Below are 16,492 nucleotides of genomic sequence, written 5' to 3' on the forward strand. Positions count from 1 at the left end.
ACGGCTTGACCGATTCTCATGAAATTTTTTGTGCATATTGGGTAGGTCTGAGAATCGAACATCTATTTTTTATACCCCTAGTTACATGGGGGGGGGGGGGGGCTAAGGGGGGCTAACAATATATATGACGAAACAACGTTTTCTGGGTCAGCTAGTAGTTCTATAGTTTAATAGTCCCATAGAATAAATCTTTAAAAAAATATCTTTTTCTAATAACAAAACAATAAGTCCGCTTTTGCGTGCTGTTAGTGTGCTCTGCTCTATATTTAAGTTTTTTACGTTGCCTAGACAACAAAGTAATTAAAAAGCAAATAAAAAAAACATTTAGAACGTTTAAAAAAAGCTTAAATATTCATATACTAGCTTCATTTTTTTTTCAGTCACTAGCGAAGCGATTGCCGTAGCTTATAGACGTCTGCAAAAACAGAAGCATCGAAAACGCGTTGCCGACCCATCCCCAATTGCCCCAAGAGATTATGATATTCAATTTTTATAGTTATCATACTCCTCCGAATCAGCTGGACCATCTCCACTGATCAGTTTGTGTGCATATCGGGTAGGTCTGAAAATCGGCCAACATCTATTTTTCACACCCCTAAGTCATAAGGGATATTCTTACCAGAGCATTAACCCTAAACATAAAACCATAGACTCACTCTGACATTGGCAAATCCTCGCGGAAGCGATTATACAAGAAGAAGAAGAAGTCATAAAGGGGGGGGGGATTAGGGGCTAATAACATATATGGCAAAACAACGTTTGCGGGGTCAGCTAGTTATTATTATATAAAAGTATGATTCGATTGTTTGTTTGTTTGTAATGGATAAACTCAAACACTACTGGACCTATTTCAAAAATTATTTCGCCAAGAGAATGCTGAAATATCACTGATAGACATAAGATATTATTTTAACACATAAACCAAACAAACCGTGTAACTGAAGCGAAGAATGGTCAAAAAGTCTATTAATATTAATTTGGAGAGTATGTTTGCTTGAACGCGTTCATCTTAAGAAGCTATTGGGGTGGTTGGATAGTACAGTTACCGATTAAGGATCTCTCTTTTCCTATCGCAGTCCAATGCTGGACATAGGCCTCCCCATGTTCACGTAAAATTTCTCAGTTCCACGTAGTCCTTATGAAGGAAGACTATCTCTTTAGCCTATCGCAGTTCACTGCTGGACATAGGCCTCCCCAAGTTAACGCCAAACATCTCGGTTACCTGCAATCCTCATCCAGCTTCCACCGGCAATCTTACGTAGATCGTTGAAGATATACGTTACAAGGAAGGTTATACGCTATGTAATATTTCAATACGGTTTTTGACGTGACAAAGATCATAAATCTATGAACGCCGGCTGCGTGCACGAAAAAGGATGACACATTGAAGCGTTACGCCCATTGTCCCGTTATGCTCATTGTACGCTTGCGTTGCATCTAACTCTCTTTCACTCGATTGGCCTATACGTCCGAGGAGATGTTTTGTTATACGTTATCACGTCAAACTATCCATAAACCAAGTTTACAGACAACCAATTTTTATTTCTGATATTAACGCAGGTGGAGTCACGTGAACTGCTAGTATATTATAAGATTATCAAATTTTATCCGACATTAAATAATTTCAACAAAACTTTTCCAATGAACGCCGGAGTCCAGCGAATTTGTACCAATGGGTTTTGTCCAATCAAAATCCCGTCGATGGTCCATGAAAAAGTTTTTTAATTAGTCGACGATTTGAATAATTGATTTTCGAATGTTCTTAATGAAAACGGTTTTTCAATGATATTGAAGTTTTAATTTAGTTATTTGTTGATCTGTGTAAGTGTAATTGTTAGCTCGCAAACAAAAACGCTGTGTGGCTACGATAGTAAACAATATAGCCACCTCGTCTCTTCCCGTGGGCGTCGTAAGAGTCGACTAAGGGATAACACAGTTCCACTACCATCTTGGAACTGAAAAAGCCGACCAATGGTGGGATAGCCATCCAACTGCTGGCTTGAAATACACAGGTCGAAGACGGGCAGCAGCGTCTCAGGTCGAAGATGGGCAGCAGCGTCTTCGGTGAGATAAAGCCAGCCCTGCGGTCACCAACCCGCCTGCCCAGCGTGGTGACTATCGGCAAAAGACATGAGTTCACGCCGTTTTTGGCGTAAATTTGTGGAGGCCTATGTCCAGCAGTGGACTGTGATAGGCTGTGATAGGATGATGATGATGATGATGTTGAAATAAAAAAAACCGACTTCAATTACATCGATAAGTAATACAACGTAAGTAGACGAAATTATAGTCAAGTAAATACGCGTTATCAAAGATTACTCAAAAATTTTTCATCAGAACTCGGTCAAACATAAATGGGACCACAAAACAAGCATCAGCATTCGATTAAACCAAAGTAAATACTCATAATTACACGTGACCCAAAAACTGCTTGTTAGATCTCAATTAAATTTAAATGGGACCACATGACACGCAACAGCTTTCGATTAAAACAAAAATCATCAAAAAACCAATCGAATTAGAAATTCCTCTTTTTTGGAAGTCGTTTCAAGGAACGACTTGAATTACATCGACTAGTCACATAAAGTAGGTAGACGAAATAGTCCGGGGCAAGGTGGCGAATACTAGCACAGCCCCATCTCGCCCCACCCAGGCGGACGACTGTTCACACGTGGTAGGTTTTTAGTCAGTAGGAGTCTGACATAACCCTCCATTCCTAGGAAAGATCGAGTGATTTTCAGTTACTACCTGTTACGGTGGGAGAGCATAACGCTTGGTTTGTGACGTAACATATATCTGGTAAGACAGACCTTAAGTCTAAAAAGTTTAATTGTCCAAATGAGCTTATCTTAAGAGTTCTAAGACAATTTTCTGACTTGTTTGTTGTTTGCAATGATAACAGTCTGACAAATACAGGTTCAGTTTATTTTGAAACAAATTTACTGAAATTCTTTTAATGTAAAATACAAAAATATAAACAAATAAAATGTAAAAGAGTGATTGTTTTGAAAAAGCAAATATTTTGATGTGAGAATTTTCGTTTGAAAATTATATTGTTTTATATCAATAAAAAACAAGATTATAAAAGTATATATTGTGAGTGTATAGTTTGAATTAAAAAAAATATATTATTGTGGGAGATGAAAATATAAAATCAAAAAGTCATATTTTTTAACTTTTCGCATAAATTTTGAGGCTATGTGAAAAAAGTGTAAATACAAAAGTTGTAGATCTTTTTATTGTTTACACTTTGCCTTTTAACTTTTCTCGATAGGACGTAGTTTTGCTGGAATTCTTGATAAGCCGTTTTAACCCTGAAATCTCTCCCCACCCCCACTACCCGATTTCAAATCGCCTGTAAAATATCGATCCTGGCCTAAAAATATTTAGTAGCTACCTACTCATTAAATAAATATTATTTATATCTATGTAATGTATTTGTATCTATGTGTATGTTATGAAATACACAGGCCGAAAACGGGCAGCAGCGTCTTCGGTGCGACAAAGCCAGCCCTGCGGTCACCAACCCGCCTGCCCAGCGTGGTGACTATGGGCAAAACACATGAGTTCACGTTATTTTTGGCGTAAACTTGTGGAGGCCTATGTCCAGCAGTGGACTGTATAGGCTGTAATGATGATGATGATATCTATGTACTTATATTCAAAAAAAAAAAATTTGTCTGTGAAGTTGGTTTACGGACGAAAGTTTAACGTGACAACGTCATAACTAAACATCTCCTCGGAGGTATAGACCAATCGAGTGGAAGAGAGATAGATGTGGCGGAAGCATACAATAAGCGTAACGAGACAATGAGTCATCCTTTTTCGTGCATGCAGCCGGCGTTCATCGATTTATTAGACGTTGTCACGTCAAAAAACGAGTGTCCTTTAGACCACACGACTGAAGTAAAACTTCTTTTGCTCCATCTAACTTATATCTCCCTTTCAACTTTCGTTCGCTTCACCCGGTCACACTTTTCGTTACGCTCTCGTCACGCATTCACCAGCTTATTCGCCTAAGCAAGCGTGCGTACAGAAGTTTTACTTCAAAACTGTTTAAGTAGAAGGTCAGCGCTCAAAATACATGCAAAAATATATATTGGATTTAATGAAAAAAGTTATCAATATCACGACCGATAAAATTAATTTAATCAAAGTTTTGTAACGTCATAACCGTGGAAAATCTAAAAGTTTTATAAATAATTTAGTGACGCTTGAATTGTTCCGCCATCTTGTGTAACCTTGATTCCTTTAGTAATAACATGTCGGGTTTTACGGTTGGCTTCTATTCGGTGTGTATTTATTTATTATAATATTTTTTTTAATATATAAAACTAATGATTAATGACACTTTTTATCTAAATTTTCTTTTTGAAAATATTGAATACAATAATTGTGTATAACACTTGGCGTGCTACGGCGGCTGGGGGTCGACTTTGAACTAGTTGTGAACTACTTGAAGGGTTGAATAAATAAAACCACGACAGTACTCTGATCTACGTATCGACCACCGACACCGACCTTCGATAGCTCGATCGCTTGTTTATTTAAATTACTAATCTTACATACTATACCACGTAAATAAAGTTTTAGCGCGATCTATTTTGATCCGCACGCCATCTGTCGAGCGTTGGACTAATTTAACATACAACGATATTTAACTATACACAATATTGGTAAACGTTCTAAACAAATTGTATTTGCTTGAAAACGATAAAAAAAATCGACTACAATTACATCGACAAGTAATACAGCGTAGGTAAACGAATAAATAGTCAAGTAAACACGCGTTATCAAAGATTACTCAAAAAGTTGTTATCAGATCTCGATGAAATCTAATTATGACCACATGATAAACATCAGCTTTCGATTAAATTAAAAATCATTAAAATCGGTACACCCAGTAAAAAGTTATGCGGTATAATACAACGTAGGTCGACGAAAAAATAGTCAAGTAAAAAGGCATTATTAGATATAACTCGAAAAGTAGTTGTTAGATCTCAAATAAATTCAAGTGGGATCAAATGACACACACCACCTTTCGATTGAAAAGAATTTTGTCGAAATCGGTCCACCCAGTCAAAAGTTCTGAAAAAAAAATACAGTCGAATTGAAAACCTCCTTTTGGAAGTCGGTTAAAAACAGATACTAAATAGGTAATTATTAATTAGTTCATAAGCTGTGAACTGTAAATTATGTTGTAAAAATCGTAAATCAATTTATTATAAACGATAATATACATATATTAATACGCTAAGGTTGTTGTAAGGTTTTTGCCTCCCTTTTTAGAGAAAGTCTCACAATTATTTCAAATAAAAAAAAAAAACAAAAAAAAAAAATTTCGCATAAATTATATATCATTTTATACACAATTACTTGCTCTACCGGCGACAACAACAAAAAAAATGTTTTGCCTTCTTCGTAAATTAATCTATAATATAAAAATGAGTCACTGAATGTGTTGCTAAGCGCAAAACTCGAGAACGGTTGGACCGATTTCGCTAATTCTTTTTTTAAAATATTCCTTGAAGTACGAGGATGGTTCTTACGGAGATAAAAACTCTAAAAAAAAAATTTAAATTTCCTGAAAAAGTCCAAAAACAACACTTTTCTATACTGCCATACAAAAGATTTGTGATAATACTTAAAAGTCAATTTGAAATTTAATACCATACGATAAAGTTTGTGTTAGGCGATACGAAGTTCGCCGGGTCAGCTAGTTAATTATAAAATTATATAAACATAACGGCTTTAATTTTGAAACAATGTCAACATGATTGACAGTCGGTAATTTTTTTGTTCAGTTACAAATTAACTCACTAATAAATACTTTTAATATAATAATTTTGTAAAGTGATAATTATTATTAATAAATAAATTATTTTACTTATTAATTGCGAATTATTCACACGGGTATAGTTAGTATTTAATTTTTTAATTTATTTTTTAAGGTAAGATAAATGTAGCAACACGAATCCGACGCCCACCGTCTTCCCTATCCTACACGACATTGGCGAAAGTATTGATGTCTGACTGACACCCATAAAAATCTGACGACCATTGAATTGTATTGACTTAGCTGGTCTTCGATATGAAAAAACCTAACTACTTCATACTGCTTTGTAAGTAAAACTAATTATAATTTGATAATATAATTCCTGTATATATAACTTTAGTATTGAATTTGGTGATCATTTTAATTTTGGGTTTGATTGAATTTTAGTATATTGATTTTGAGTGTTATTTTTATTGATTTTTGACTTGGTATAATTTGTTTGTTTGTCATTTGTAACACTTGTTGGAACTAACATAGATTAGGAAAAAATGTAACTAACAAAAATATGGACATATGTCTGAAATAAATTATTATTATTATTATTATTATTATAACTACAGCTACCTTCGCCTCAGCCTGTAATATTCCACTATCTCTCCTTCCCCCATGTAAGGCCTCTTTCCCCATGTAATAGAAGGATAAGAGCTCAATCCACCACGGTGCTCCTGGTTGGCGGATATATTCCCTATTATGAGTAACGATATGAGTACATGATAATAACCGGGACCGACGGTATAACGTGCACTCCAAGGCACGTTGGGAGACCCACAAGGACTAACAACCAGACCGGAATTATTTGTATAAATAATAATATTCACTCCGAGCGGGAATCGAATCCGCGACCGTCAGTGTTTAGCCGCCACACGGCACACGCATAATTAGGTACACCAGAGTACGGTGGCTACCTTACTTACCAGGACCCCGCAACCACTACACTACTTGAAGACAGTAATGTTCAGGTGTGGTCTTTTGTGAGCTGCAGTTGAGCTAGAAATTAAATTAATATTAATCTTTACATAGTATAAAACAAAGCCGCTTCCCGCTGTCTGTATGCTTAGATCTTTAAAACTACGCGACGGATTTTGATGCGGTTTTCTTTAGTAAATAAAGTGAAGTTCCAGCGGAAGGTTTATATGTATAATACATGCATAATATAGTAGAGGAACACTGAATGTTTTCAGAGGTTTCTAATGTGATGCCGTAAATAAACACATTTTTTGCGCTTATATTGCAAATATTTATTTTATATTTAGTATCAGCATTGCACCCATGCGAAGCCGAGGCAGGTCGCAAGTATTATAATATATAAGACACATTTCAAAATCTTATTTTTTTAAATAAAATAAATGATTCACGCTTAACGGCCCCCAGTAGGATTTTCTCCTTTGGTCCGTTAACACTCAATACATAAGCATAAACGCCCAGAGTACGACAAACATCTATGTGGCCAATACAAATGTCTGTCGTGTACGGGAATCGAACCCGCGAATGCCAGCGCAACAGCCAGTGCTGTGACCGCTGTACCGATGCGTCATCTAAATCTAATAATATACATCTGAGTTAAAAATTATTAATTTTTATTTAACTAAGCCATCGACGCAGTTTGTAGTGTTGCTTTCTGTTCCGGTGGTTATGGGTTTGATTTCCACCTGAGTCTGGGTGTAATATTTGTATTTATTTATATATTTACAATTTCTTTGAATAATTATTAAAAAAAATACTTATAACAGTCGACTGTTACCTGTAACACAAGCATTAAGTTGCTTACTACAGGAATAGACGACCGTGTGTGTATGTTATGAGATATATATTTATTTATTTTATACTAGCTAACTCGGCATACGTTGTCTTGCTGCTAAACGCCATTTAAAAATAGGGGTTGGTGGTAGAAGGGTGAAATTTAGGGTTGTATGTATTTTTCAACGCCAAATCATAATAAAATAAAAAAAATATCTAAAAATCAAAAAAAAATTAGGCGTGGACTACCCTCAACATTTAGGGGGATGAAAAATAGATGTTGTTCGATTCTCAGACCTACCCAATATGCACACATCACGAGAATCGGTCAAGCCGTTTCGGAAGAGTTTAACTACAAACACCGCGACACGAGAATTTTATATATTAGATTTTATACATCATACGTTAGTGGCTAGTGTAGCCAAAGAAATATACTTTATTTGAGACGTGCTACCCGACGGCGTCTGCTAAAAGAAGGAGGTTGTAAATTCGATTGTTTTTTTTTTGTGTATGTAACCTCAGAACTTTTGACTAGGTGGACCGATTTCGATGATTTTTCTTTTAACCGAAGGGCGGTGCGTGTCATTTGGATCAATTTAAATTTAATTGAGATCTGACAAATAGTTTTCGAGTTATATCTAATAACACGTATTTACTTGACTATTTATTCGTGTACTAATGTAAAACTGGTCGATGTAATTGAAGTCGATTTTTTTTTCGTTTACAAGCAATACACAATTATTAGTGTTGAAAAGATCACGCACACATTGACAAGTGAACTATACATATACTACGAGGTCACCTGCCGGTAACTTGATATGAAAAGCGTCTGTAAACAAAATGGCAAACTTCAAAGCGTCGCCATTTGCAATTGTAATTTTTTACTTTGAGTTTTTATCGAGAGGGCTTGAGGGTTAGAGTTGTTCTTGTCTTTGGCAATTTTTTCTTTTTTTTTTTTTTTTTTTTTTGTAATGAAAGAGGATTTATGTTTTTCCATATGAGTATATTTAATTACGACGAACGTCGTCGCGCGATACACGCACAGTGGGATGGAAACGAGATCGAAAAAGGCGTAACAGGACTTGTTCTCGACACTTCTAGAAACTTAGATAAAATTAGTTCTTAAATATATGTGACATATTTTAGTTACCCTTATATTATTCCTGTGATCGAAAATAATGATTAAAAATATTTCTTAACTTAAAGTTTATTTTATAATAAATAATTAATGTATAGTTCTTAAATTAAAAATGTAATTAATAAAATAAAATTTATACAATTCCAAATTTTTTTATTCGTTCTTAATTTAATTATCCTCCATCATTCTGCGTTTAATTTATCGTTGTTTTTTTTAAAATTTGTATTCATTTATTCCGTCTACAGGTTTTTGCCCTTTACACTTTACATTAAATCATTATATAGAAACAAATATTAAAAAAAAAATTCAATTCGACTCTCTTGACTTAATATTTTACAATATAAATTATGACAACAGCGTCATCTACCAAAAAACCAAAAGATATTCATTCCAAACCAGAGCCCATAGACCGCTCACACCATTTTATTACATTTATTATTATTATTATTTTTTTTTTGATGAGTAACTGCGGAATTTCTTTCGATCCTTTTTGAAGAACCTACATTCCGAGTCGGTGATAGCTTCACTGTAACTCCTAACTTTAGTTATAGTAATTAATTAAAAATTTCCATTTGTAAAATAACGATTTAGAAGCGCTTTCAAAGCCTATTTGAATAAAGCAATTTATGTGACTTTGATGGCGAATAATTTATTGATCATCGGAACACAACTGTATTATAATCACGCTCTAGATAATCCTTTTTAAATCCTGAATTTATTTTGTATTATTACCAGTTTTTCCCGTTTTAATGGCGTCTGCGACTGACGGGTGAAAAATATAGTTATTTGAATTCAAAATGGCTTTTAAATGATCTCAAACGGAAACGGAAAAGACGTTAAGATTTCAAAAAAAATAAATAAAACGAATAGAACTTTTTTTTTAAATACGTCAAGTAACGAAACTGAGTTCTTTATTCCTGTGTTAATGTACAAAAGCATGGTTTTTAACCTGACCCGTTTAATGGATGGTCTCTTGATATTTACGTTTAGAAATTTAAAAAAAATTGTGAATTTTAATTTATGTATATTTTAGTGTTTTATTTCTCGGCGTATATTGAAAACTGGCTGTGTCTCGCGACTTCTTTTGCAACTTTAATAAAATATGTTTTTTTTTTAAATAGCAATCTCACCTACAGCACAAGAAGCATCGCAAGCGCGTTGCCGACCATATCCTCAATTATTCCTCTAGTAAGTAGCTCTGGTCACGTTACTCAACATCAGGAACACAACACAACTTGAAAACAGTATTATTTAGCTGTGACCTTCTGTAAGGTCGAGGTACTTCCCCGGTCGGGCTGCTCCATATTTTGAACAGAAAATTTCCTGCTGTGCCCTACCAATGGTTTCTTCCCTAAAGTTGGAAATTACAAAAAAAAGTGCAGAAATGAAACTTGTGAAAAGCATCCCATGGCAGAATTTCCTCACCAAGACTATAAAAAACTGTGTAATGTTCTGTCTCATTCTCTCCTATAGAATATGTGTGTGTTTCTCTATCGTGACGCATTTCCGTTTCATAGAGTTTCAAATCATAACAATCCTAAAAATGTTCCACTTCAAGAAAATAAGAGATTTAATCAAAATATTTATTCCTTATTACTTCTAAAGTATCCTTGAAAAAATCTTAAGTAGTCTTATCCACTGAATAATGATAGTAAATTAATTGTATCCTTTCAGATGTTTTGGAGTACGTCCTTATTAATTTAGCGTCTGCTTCATGTCCAAGTATTCCCACAAAAGAAACGGTACGTATTTTCTTGCCAATTTTCCATCCAATTTTCTCCTAAGGATAATCCATTAGGGAATTATGGGCAGCAGTGTAAACTTTCAATAGTTTTGCTGAATGTAGCGAAAATAAACTTAACATTTTTGAATCATTTGTTACTTTTAATTGACAATTATTTCTAAATATATATTACTCGCTGCGCCACAATGTTTCGCGCGCGTTAATCTGAGAAAAAAAATATCCTATAGCCTTGATAAATGGACTATCCAATACGAAAAATAAATTAACAATTCGAATCAGTAGTTTCTGAGATTAAAGCGTTTGAATAAACATACAAACTTTTCAGCTTTATAATCTATAGCCTTCAGCCTGTAATATCCCACTTCTGGGCGTAGGCCTCTTTCCTCATGTAGGAGAAGGATCAGAGCTTAATCCACCACGCTGCTCCAATGCAGTTTGGTGGATATATTCCCTACTATGAGTAATGATCGCTATCAGGTGTACATGATAACAAGCGGGACCGACGGCTTAAAGTGTTCTCCGAGGCACGGTGGGAAGACCCACAAAGACTGCACAAACGCCCAGACTAAACATTATTTTTACATAGTATAAAAAAAGTCGCTTCCCGCTGTCTGTGTGCTTAGATCATTAAAACTACTCAACGAACTTTGATGCGGTTTTCTTTAGTAAATAGAGTGATTCCAGAGGAAGGTTTATATTTATAATAAATGCATAATATAGGAGAGGAACACTGATAGTTTTTGCAACTATGCGAAGCCGGGGCGAATAGCTAATATTATCATAAAATGTAAAATCAAGAAATTAACTTGAATTTTATTTTAATAAATTTTAGTAGAAAGAGAAACAAAATCATTGCTTAACTTAACGAAATGAGCCTGTAAACATCCCACAGCTGGGCAAAAGCTTTCCCTTCACGAGCGAAGTAGCTTAATCAACTATTCTGTTTGACTTTGAGTTATTCTTTGTTTAGTATTGATTTTATTTATTTATGTTTTTCATTTTAAATAGTTGGAAGTTTAGAAATATGCTTGTTAAGTAAGTTTGGAAATATGCTTTGTAAACATTAATTCTTGGAAATTTGAAATATCCATACAATTTTAAACGTGGCCAACTAAGCTTACTTGATACATGTTTACAATGTAGATTTTGCTGTAAGTTCTTTTTTATGTAACTAGGTCGGCAAGCAAACGTACGGCTCACCTGATGGTAAGCAATCACCGTAGCTTATAGACGCCTGCAACTCATAAGCATCGCAAGCGCGTTGCCGACCCCATCCCCAGTTCCCCCCAAAAGCTCTGGTCACCTTACTCACCAACAGGAATACACCATTGCTTGGAAACAGTGTTATTTAGCTGTGATCGTTGGTAAGAGGTACTACCCTAGTCGGGCTGCTCCATATTTGAGTAGGAAATTTTCTGCTGTGTCCTACGTCAATTGATAATTAAGTAACAGTATAAATTAAAAAGTAAAGAAAGTATCTTAAATTATATTTTTACTTTATTTGCAGTTTGATGAACGTCAATCATATAATAGCAAAGAAACTAATAACGATGAAGAAATATTAAGACTAAAGAGATATAATGAACTTTTTGGAGGAATTGTTGATCTCAATAATAGAGGTAGCGATAAAAGTAAAGATGATACACTAAAATATACAGTTGATAATATAAATGATACTGTTATTGTAACAATAAATGACAATGCGCCAAATAAACTTGACTCAATCACAACATTTTATAAAGTAATCAATGATGACATACATAATTTAATAGAAAGTGATAAAGAAAAATCTATCAGAAATATTATTAAAGTTTATTTAGTTGGTAACGATGACAATATATTAAAATTAAAGGGTGAAATACAAGATAAGAGCGGAAATGAATTACTTGTCTCTTTTTATAAACAACAAGATGGGAGTTATCAAAATTTAGGTTATTTTTATACAAGCACTGACCACCTACTACACGTTTTATCACAATACACACACTATTTTAGTATTGATGATCAATCTTTGAAACACATTTGTTCATCTAATGACAGTGATATAAAACCTACATACAAACAGTCAGATGATGTCGCTTATCATCCTCATCAAACAAGTATTAAGCAAAATATAATACAAAAACCGGAAAAGGTACCGGAAAGACCCTTAAACGATCGCAAATTTAAAACTTACAATCCTAATAAGAAAACCCCTAATTCCTACGAATTTATAGTAGAAAATAATGATTTACATAATGAAGAAATAGATTCAGAAGAACTGAAGTTTAAGGGACAAAAAGATAATGTACAATATGGAACACCTAATTATAGTAACAGATATCTTGAAAATAATAAAACGAATACAGAATTTGATATCAAGGAGCACCCTAAGGACGAAACAGAAGTATTATTAAGAGGTAAAACTACGAACGTAGAAACTATAGCACAATACCCTGTTCCATGTAATACGAATATTAAAGATGAGCTTGGAAGGAATATACAATTTCCTATACCTCATACAATCGTACCGAATTTGTATAACAAAAGTCCAAGTCCAAAACCGTACCTACCATGGAACATTGCTAATTTTAATAACTATGGTAAACCATGCAGTGATAAAGACAAAAACATCTCAAATACTAATCCTACAGGATACAAGAAGTTTCCATCAGAAATTGAAGTTAGAAATAAAAAAGCAGGCGATAAACTTAATAGTGCTATACAGAAACTTTCAGAGAAAGAAATCAATAAGAAAAATCAAGGAGTTGTAACAATTACACCTATTTTACCAGTATCACTATCACCTTTACCCACACCATATTTTCAAACGAATTTAAATCCGGTTTTGAATATACCATACATACTTCCAGGCCTTCAAAATCTTCCCATAAAATCTTCTGTAACTACACCTTCTTTAAATCAGAAAGCAAAAGAAAAAAATCACCAAAATAAGATAAACGAAGAATTAGGTAAACTAAAAAAATCAAATATTAATCAATCGTTTCCACATTCTCTTACATCTTCGATCAATAATATACTTTCTAAGCCAATGATATCTTCTCCTTTACAAATAGTTCCAACCAATGTTTGTAATGTTCCTGAGTTAACAATAGGAAAAAATTCAGAAAATAATATGTTTTCAACTGGTTTATCTCCTCCTTTAGCCTCCTTAGCGTGTTCAAGTGAATCACCTGAAACTCCAACTATGTCATCATCAGCCTTACCAGTTAGTGAATTGACACCTCCATGTACTGAAATACTATCAGAACCTAAACTTCCTTTACAAGGCATTACAACGACTATGTCTGATATTCCTAAGATAAATTCTTTACCCATATGTGATATACCTTCAGTTGTACCAAATTTAATTGAATCTGTAAGCTCTACTTTAGAAGCACCGCCGTTACAAACAAAATTGGTAAATCCAATTACTGAAACACTTAAAAAGCCAATATCTTCTCTAGTTGATTCTATAACTAAACTTGACATTCCCAGTATCAGTGTCATCAAAGAAAATGACATATCTTTATCTAAAGTGTCTGATGCTTTACCAACTTTAAGCGAATCAATTAATCCTATAACTGTATCACCAACGTCACAAGTAAGCGAAGTGACACCTCCTTGTACTGGTGTGCTTGAAAAAGATTCACCGCAAATAATTGCAAACATAAAAGATAATGTTCCTAAAATATCCGTAGAAAAAGATTCGGAAAATTTCACGCAAATGCTTGAATCTTCTACTTATTTAACAACTACTAACGAGGCTTCTGTAACCCCTATTATGCCAACGCCATGTATAGAATATACCTTAACAACCCCTTGCAGCGATACTTCTGAAATAAACACACCGCCACAAATTGTTTCAACCAGTATATCGAATATTTCTGACGCCAATATAATTAAAAACGCAACAACTACTGACAGTAATATAATTTTTCCTGAGATAACAAACCAAAACATTGCACCAACTACAAGTGTAAAAATCCCTGACCTTTCTCCAAACTTCTCTAACCTTCTAACATCTTCCATAAACCCTGTACCCACTTTACAAACTCTTTCTAAATCTCTCTCACCAAATTCCATCAAATACCATACAAATTCAATATCGTCAAGTCCTCATATTGTACAAAAATTACCTAACCGATTTTATTTTCCATCAATAAATACGACAAGACCACATAATGTAATGTTTGAATTTCCACCGTCTTCTTACCCTAATTTATTCTACACTACAAAACCTATATTATCTACATCTCATATTAATACAAGTCCTAAATTTATCCTACCGAAGGCTTCCTCTATAATTACGGATAACAGCAGTCGAAAATCGCTTGCTATCCCATCTATAACAATTCCTGCAAAATCAAATTTATTTGGGTATCTACTGTCCACTAAATCATCACAGCCATTATCAAACAATGGGTACTTTGATGGAATAGGTGATATTCCTATTTTACCACCGATTGCACCGTATCCAACAACTGATCACTCCAGAATATATAGTCCATTACCCCAAGAACTACCTAAAAAATTTAATTTAACCTCAAGTAATGTTTATAATCCACATTTATTCAATCCTAAACAAAGTGGTTCATTTGATCCCTTATCAATGAAATCTCATTTATCACCGCAAAGAGTAACTTCTTATTTTTCCTGTCCTTTCTATACACCAGAACCCTTATCAAATCTCGCTCGATGTACAAAGTCAAGATATTTTCCAAGTTCATCTCAAACTAAAAGTCATCCATATATGGATAGCGCTTGCAAGCCTCTTAAGAGTGTTCTATTTCCTTCAGCTCCTAATAAAATACCAATTACCAAGTCATTTTCAAATCAAAACCATCCACATATGCATTTCTCTTCAAAACTTCCGGATAATCTTCCAATGTCAAACTTACCTATAGACTCAATTTCCACTAATACCATTAACAATAGACTCACTTATCTTCCTTTAAATAAGAATAATTCTAAAAAATTTAGACCATCTTATCACTTGCCACTAACATCAGATTACTGTAAATCAACTCAAGAAGCACTTTCTTCTGCTGTTTCTCCTTTAAATTTAAAGTTACAAAAATCATATTATAAGTGGCCATATCATAGTTATTTCAAAAACTTGCCTCCTAGTTGTAAATCAGAAGAAATCTACCCACGTGTACTTTCGATTACATCCCCCGAATATAGCTCCAAAGTTTTTGAACCACGAGTAATGGCTACACCTACATTTACTGCAGTACCTATTTCAAAAACTCCTGTTTCACCTTGGCCTATTTTACCAACAATGAATTATGGCTCAAATACAAAAATAAATGCAAAAATCTCACCACCTTCGAATTTATTCTTACCGGTTACATCAACAAAAGATGTTACTTCTGAATCATATGCTACATCAAATCTAGGAAAACAAAATTTAAATCCTCCCATACCGACACTACCAACATCAGTTTCAAAAGCTGAGTCTCCTAATTCAATTACGTCTTTGCCCACAACATTAGATGCGATATTTGGCCCCACAAGTTTTAAGGCTCCTGTTTCGTCACTAAATATGAATTCAGCTTCTGTTTTATCTTCACCTATCACAACGGCTCCAAAATTAATGACAACTACTTTTAACCATCCTAGTTTAGTTCCTTATGCTTCTTCTGTGGAACTAAGTCCTACAATTTCTCCAAACGCTGTTTCATCTTGGCCTATAGCTTCAACTTCAAATGTTGAGCCAAATAGTTTTAAGATCCCTGCAATAGATTTACCCATTCCTTTAACAAAAAAAGATTCAACGATTAATGCACAATCTATTTCATCATTTCCTTCTGCAGCGGCTTCTTGGCCTATTACATCCACTGTGGGTGTTAGTCCAATAAACAATATGCCTCCTTTTTCACCGTTTTCTTTAAGAGTTACTCCAGGAGTTTGTGTAACACAAACTAAGAAACCTACATCTGATATCCCCATTCGACCTTCTACGGAAGTTTGCGTGAAAAATTCACTACCCTTTGTGCCAACTTGTCCAATTTCACCAACAACAAAACTTAGAATGTCGAGTTATAATCCCTGG

The 16,492-nt window shown here is 34.2% G+C and overlaps 1 long non-coding RNA gene across 1 annotated transcript; it reads left to right on the plus strand.

Annotated features, from left to right (window-relative positions):
- Window positions 1–625: 625 nt before the first annotated feature.
- On the plus strand, window positions 626–16,102 carry LOC123666144. The gene is made up of 3 exons (XR_006745154.1): window positions 626–706; window positions 15,962–15,972; window positions 16,093–16,102. It is a non-coding gene; the product is annotated as an uncharacterized LOC123666144 (long non-coding RNA).
- Window positions 16,103–16,492: the final 390 nt, after the last annotated feature.

The sequence above is a fragment of the Melitaea cinxia genome, chromosome 25 (genome assembly GCF_905220565.1).
Source record: "Melitaea cinxia chromosome 25, ilMelCinx1.1, whole genome shotgun sequence".
Lineage (NCBI taxonomy): Eukaryota > Metazoa > Arthropoda > Insecta > Lepidoptera > Nymphalidae > Melitaea > Melitaea cinxia.